We start from the raw sequence: 7,224 nt of genomic DNA, 5'->3' as shown, positions 1-7,224 counted from the left end.
GGGGAGGGGAGAAAATATCTGTCAGCTGCTGGAAAAAGAGGAAAGCGCAAGGCAAAGGTAGGACACAAAGAGAGGTCTGGAGAAGCAAAAAATATCAAACAGAGGGATAGTGGCGCATCTGAAGAGGAGGCTGAAGCAACAGAAGGAACAGAAATAAAGAAATAGGAGAAGACGGAGGTAACACAGTGGAGAGGTATTTGAATATATTATGCGCCTGGGGACTGTTAAATCTCGCAGTATTGATGGTGTTTATCTCCCACAGGGGTTTACAGAGACATTTAGCACCTCTGCAGGCTGGAAAGTGGAGCCGACAGATAACCAATAATGAGCTCTGATTGATGCCTGGAGTTATGCACAGTGCAGAGCAATGTTGCCGGTGGCAAGCAACACACACACACACACACATGCATGCAGATACAGTAAAAGAATGCAGGACAATCCGGCAACAAGTACAAGCTCCCAGAGAAAAGGACAAAAAAGTGGTGCCGCATGACCTAAGGAGTTGTGCGCCTGCTCACATGTATCTCCACAACTCAGTCTGAGTTGATCTTGTGTTTTCTGCAGATACAAGAACACACAAATAAAGAAATGAAGGGTTGACAGAGGGAGGGGGAAGTTCAGCCAAGACAAAGTAGGCAATCTCCCCTCAGATGAATATTTGATGAGAAGGGCGATATGCCTAAATGAAACATTATAAATACACTGCAGCGTTAATGGGTTGTCACAGTAAAATACCCAGGCTTGGATCAATCTGACCGTCTAAGCCATCGTCAGTGCAGACACGAACACACACTGTAGAGATTATATCAGGGAGTTAATATAGTGCCCAGTATATAATGCTGACAAATGTATCAGGGGGTTTCATGTAGATTAATATCAGGGGACTGTAGTATAGCAGGTTAAATATTATGTCACTCTTTCCATAGCACTCACAGGGGCAAATACACACACTTTCCACAGTGCAGCATCATCCCCAGTATATACAAAACCACATCATTATCTCAGGAACAGGTTGTACTAACATAATACGTGTCCATAAGACACGTCATTGTGTTTTTCTTGCTCACAGCTTTAATTAGGTGTATGAGAGAGGCAGAAAAACAAAAAAGCGAATGTGAAAAGAGCAAAGTTGTTTCAATAGCTGTTGTGTTGATGGGACTGACAGGTGGCTCTGCGTGCAGCTACAAAAAAAATAAATTTTTTTGCTTTTACTGTTAAAAAATTACTGATATCTAGTAATATAGAAAGAAAAGGAATGGCCATCATTTTTTTCAGAATTTATATTTCTAAAAAGAAATTAATTGTCTTTTAACTAGTGTTATTTTAGCTGACAATAAACATCTGACTACTGCATTCCTACTCCTTACAGTTCCCTAAGGATTACTATGACCTGTAAGTGCAAGTATCAAAGGCCCAGCTGTTGCATCTCAGACACCTAAATGTTTTAAGCAGTTGTTTGAAAAAGTACAGAAAAACAGGAGGTGGTGTACCACCACTGTCTTCTTTTGGAATTTCTAATCATCTGTCTTTCTTCAAAATATTACAAAAAAAGAAATGTGTTTGGTTTGGTTTGGTAGCAGTGCTTTTGTGCTTCTTTATACTAGAACGTGTCACAGCCTTCCTTGTGTCATGTAACAACTTGTCCCAAACTGGAAATTGTGATAATGTTAGGTATAAACCTCACAGTTCACTTAACATTGGACTGGAGACAAAGCAAATGCCACTGTAATGGTTCCTTTACTCATTAAACAAAAACCAAAATAGAAAGTTAATATTTTGAGTTTTCTAAGTTTTATTACATTAATATGTAGCGTATTTTTTCTGAATTTCAAGGTAAAGGATAACATTGTCTTTGATGTGATTTTTACTGAATGTGAAGATTAAACTGACCATATAATATACACGCACAGGCCACTACATTAGACACACCACTTCAAATTGGTCTGAGTATTTCAGAAACTGCAGATCTCCTGTGATTTTCCCACACAATCATCTCTGGGTTTATAGTGAAAGGGCTGCAAAAGAGAAAAAAATCTAGCGAGTGGCTGTTCTCTGGGAGAATGGACTGCCCCGAGCTTCGAGTCTCGACTTGTGCTATAACATTTGGAAGGTAGGGTCAGAGTGAATCCATCGATCCATCCTGCCTTGTAAAAGTGGATCAGGCTGCTGATGGTATAATGGTGTGGAGAAAATTCTCTTGGCAGACTCTGGACCCCTTAAGTACCAACTGAGCATTGTTTAAAAACCAGCGTACCCACCTCCTGCTTGATACATCTTGCAGGATAAAATAACATGGCACACATTTGAGTTCAGTAACAATGACTGTAGTCAGATGATCTCCAGCCAGGAGGTCTCAGTCCAAGAGCGTACCTTTCTTTCTTGGTGTGAGGCGACAGTGCTATCAACTGGATTGTGCCACCTATTCATTTTTTAAATTACAACATTAATGACATCAGTCAAATTGATCTATAACAAGTTTGTGAGAGATTGCAACTATAACTGTAACAAAGTGTGCATAAATGGTGATTATTTACACTTTCATCATACCTTCACTGATATTTTTAAATATCACAGCAATCATCAATCAGGTGATCATACAAAATAAAATCACCTGCCAAATCTCTGCTAGTTGCACAACAACTGTGGGGTGCTGGGGTCACCATCGTCTCCTCAAAAGGTAGCTGTGACTCTTTAACCGCTTTGTGTTAATTATTAATGGTAAGTGCTTCTTTCTATTTTAACTTCCACTCATACAAATCAACTCAATAGTTTTCAATTTTAGGCCCAAATGTGATGCAATATTTATGCGTTTTGAGGCTACAGTCACTTTCCTTTCTACTCTAACCGGCCCTAAACACAAACAAACCTGAAAACACTCAACATGAATAACAGGGGCGAGCAACATTTCCTGTTTCCACAGTGCCATCATTACTCAGATACAGCATGCTAATGCCACAGAGTTTACCTAAAACCTGACTGCAGGTTATGAGGAAAATATCACTACAGCTTACTAGTTCTCTGATGTGCACCGCTGCACAAGTCACTGATGAAACACAATGCATTGTAATTAAGATCAAACAGAAGTGCAGAGTAATTGTAAGTAATTCCCCTTGGGATTTTGTGGGCTGCATTAAGATGGTCCAGAGTAGCTATAATTTGCCCATGTGTTATGTATACTGTGTATACTGAAGCAAACTTTTGTGTTCACTGTGTGTGAATTCAGTAAACAAGTCACATCTGATTTAGGAGCAAAGACAACCAGCAAGCAGCTTTAATGCCATACAAGTCAAACCAAACAGCAGAGCCAGAGGCTGCGTATTAACTCGGTGTTAGCTTGGTATCAGATTGATTACATCTTTTGTTTTAAAGGAGTCCTGCAGAAAAAAAGGCCCACAGTCCATGTGCCTAAAAAAATTTGTGATTAATTAACACAGTTGATAGGAACCCCTTTCCCACAATGGAGTCATCCTAGCTACCAGAAGCAGCCAAACACAATAATGACTAATACAAGCCCTCAAGATGTATTCACAGACTTCTTATGCTATGAGTTGGATGATGATGGAGGAAAAAGGAAAACAATCAGGAATCTCCTGACAGAAGGATCATGTCTGCTTGTTGCCTGGTGTGAAACTAACTTCCAGCAGCAGGGGAGAGACGTTTTAAGAAAGCAAGTCAAGCACTACCTTTATTGATTCGTCTGGACCTCTGCAAGCCAGCTGCCAAATACCCCTTCAATAAAGTCAGACTTCTGCCCTCACTGTGCATCCAGATTATTTCCTATACCTTCTCAGCATCAGTTTATTCCCTTCATCACAATTTCTGCCATCCTCCTCTCTGACCTCTGCTTGCATTTTATTTTTCTCCATCCAAAGATTTAGGTTACTTTGAGAAAGAAAAGACTTAGCTGGTGTTGTTTGTGCGAGCCTCGGGGTGCAGACATCATTAGGAAGTAGCTGGAGGACAAAGTTTATCAGAGATACTGGCTAATTAGTTTCACAACATGAAGGGGCGAGAAGGGTAAAAGGCGGAACAGCGAGACTGGAGCAGGAAAGTTTCCACTTTCTCACCAACTATGACCTGATAATACCTTTATTCAGCAGCAGACTATTGATTTTTTTTTTTAATGAACTACTTCCACATCTCTGCTGTTGCAACAAAACACATTTTACATTCTCATTAAATAATCAGATGTGTGTCTCATTTTCACAGCCTTGTTCCCACAGTTTAGTATACCAGACCTGGTACATGTGAGACCCAGAATCACATTGCATCTCTCTGACTGTTTATCATTTTGCAACTACAATCATGCATCAGGATCTTTGCATTCAGTCTGATATATTTATTGCAGCTGCTGTTCTCATTTCATAAAGTATCTCACAATCCTCTAAGCTGGATTTACAGGGATTTTTATTATAATTTTTTATTTTGAAAAATGTGTGTATAAAGATGATGTCATACCTTCTACATACATTCATACACTGCTAGTTTGTCACAGGAGATTGCAGTAAATATATCAAATACTCTGAAAGAACCATTAATTTTTCCTGGTTTCTTTTTTTTTAATCATTCACATAATGTGAATGATTAAAAAAAGTCACCTGCAAGAAATATGAAATGTGAATCACATTTCATATTTTTTGCAGGTGACATGAATTCTGTCCCCTACAATTCAATGTTTCTTTCATCAGTTATTAAACTAACTAAAAACAATCAAAAATGGTAACATTTCCTTTCTGATAGATGCACAAAGCTAACAGAGATGTTTATCAAGCACAGTGTCTGTATAGTCAGGTCTTAGAAGAGCTTTAATCAGATAAAAGTCAAAATAACTTAATTCGCTGTGAGTCAGCAGTGACATGAAGTGAGAACATGTCTCTTTAATTAAGAAGCATTTCAAAGCTGCTTTGTTGCAAATTCTCACGCGTGCATTTACAGTATCAGTGTAGTTGAATATTGTAATTCATATGTTTTGTTCTCCTTCTTTATGGGTTACATTTAACCCACCTGATGCAGGAACATTTCCAGGATGGAAGCATATGGGGGGTTGAGATCGAGTCTTAGAGGTCCCATGGGATATCAGAAAATTCTGCTGGAAACTATTTGAAAACTGGTTGAAAATTCAGTGAGCTATAATAGTGTGGACACACCTCCTGCTTCCATAACAAATGTGAGGCAATAAAAGGGGTAAATGTTTTGTTTTGCATTTATAACCACTTCCTTCCTGGGCTGCATTGATATGGCAGTGCCATTTTGGGAGTGGGGAGTCAACCAGCACCCTCTTTAGTCCCACCCCAAGTATTAGAGAAAATGTGAGTACATTTTTAATCATTATTTTATCTTATGGGCTGACCTCCCAGCCCATTGTTCCTTCAGTGGGCTGGTTTCAGTCATTATGCAAATGTACTGTTTATAAGATTTGGGGAAACCTGCAGTCAGCTGAGACTGAAGAAGTCACTTGGATGAGTGACGAAACGTTTCTCCCACAAAACGCTACGTCCAGATGAACAGAATCAACTTTTGGAGATTATTTTATCTTTGTTTTTTTTTTTATCCTATTTGGCCCTGTGTGAAAAAGTAATCGCCCCCTAAACCTAATATTTGCTTGGCAGCAAGAACTGTAATCAACAGTCTTTTACATCAAATGGTAAATGGACTGATTCTTATATAGCGCTTTTCTACTCTCCCGGAGTACAACATGCCTCATTCACTCCATTCACACCCACTCATGCAAGCACTTTTAAATGCAAGTGCAAACTAAACAACATTCACACTCCGAACAACAACTTGGGGTTAGTATCTTGCCCAAGGATATTTGGCATGCAGACTGGGGAAGCCAAGGATCAAACCACCAACTAAATGTTCCAATCAGTAACTGATCTGCTCTACCACCTGAGCCACAGCCACCCACACAAAGGCAGAGCAGAGAAGGAGACTGCTTACTCCCCATCGGGGAATCAAACCCCAGGACTCTTTGGTGTGACAGGTAGAGATACTGTCCACTATACTAACGAGGACTATCACTGTGGAGGAATTTGGATCCACTCTTCTTTACAGAATTATTATTATTTCAGGTACATTGGAAGATTTTGAAGCTCAAACAGCATGGGATGAAACCCTTGGACTCACTGGCAGACCCTATCATGGTGCAGTGAGTCCTGGGTTCCTCCTGGTCCACAACAATACCTGGCCTCATGTGACAAGAGTATGTAGTCAGTTCATGGAGAACTAAGAAATTGAACCAGTTACTATAAATGCTTTGCTCTATCTGACACCACCAGCTTGCACCCCAGACTGTTCAGTAGCTCAGTGATGCTATGGTCCAAATCTGGGAGGAGATCCAACACCCACTGTCTTAGGACCCCGATGTTGCCAGACAAACATACAAGCACACGATGGTCAGACAAACTACTCAGTACCATTTTGATTTCCTGCAATGAAATTTTAGCAAAATGGACGTGCCTCCCACATCCTTTTTTTCCACTTTCATTTTCAGTCTCTTTACAATCAGCCCTCTTTCTGTATAGATCGAAGAGCAATGAGATCAGATGTGTTTTCAAAGTGTTCTTTTCATTTTTTTGAGCAGCGTATAAAAACACAGGTGCACCTGCTTAAGTTTTGTGTGTATTTGAAGTTGTTGAAAATACTTTTATATTTATTTACACTTTATCAAATTTAATAGTGTGCAGTGGGAACGCATAACTTTCCACAGAACCCACAGAAAATTACAGCAAACTTCAGAATTCTTCGTTTTGATTTCATTGCCTTTACTTTTAAAGCACTGTTAGCTAGTACTCAACTGCACGCGGATAACATAATGTGATTGGGGCATATGGTGGAGCACTGCATCTAAATCATCGTGGAGAAAGTTATTTCTCATATAAATGCTAGGAGTTAAGTGTACAGTCGTTTTCTGCAAATCTCTTACAAACACACACCAAATCAAAGAGTTTCACTTCACTCAAGTAGCCGTAACTCACAGTTCATACGTGCTCGACAGTGAACATTGAGTAAAGACACGAGCCAAGACAAAAACATTTATAAACACAGATCATATTCATAGATTGTGGCACTTCGGCAATGCGTGGGGGATAAGAAATCAAGTCTCAAACTGATGCTCACACTCAGTCGACAGAGGGCAGCCAGTGTGTTTTGTGCTAATGTTTGCTGAAACGCTTCCACAGCAGTTTGAAACTTACCGACGTCACAGTTCCTCAACGATGTGTG

This window comes from Pelmatolapia mariae, linkage group LG6 (genome assembly GCF_036321145.2).
Source record: "Pelmatolapia mariae isolate MD_Pm_ZW linkage group LG6, Pm_UMD_F_2, whole genome shotgun sequence".
Taxonomy (NCBI): Eukaryota; Metazoa; Chordata; class Actinopteri; order Cichliformes; family Cichlidae; genus Pelmatolapia; species Pelmatolapia mariae.
The sequence above is the reverse complement of the archived record's forward strand: the minus strand, read 5'-3'. Positions refer to the sequence as shown.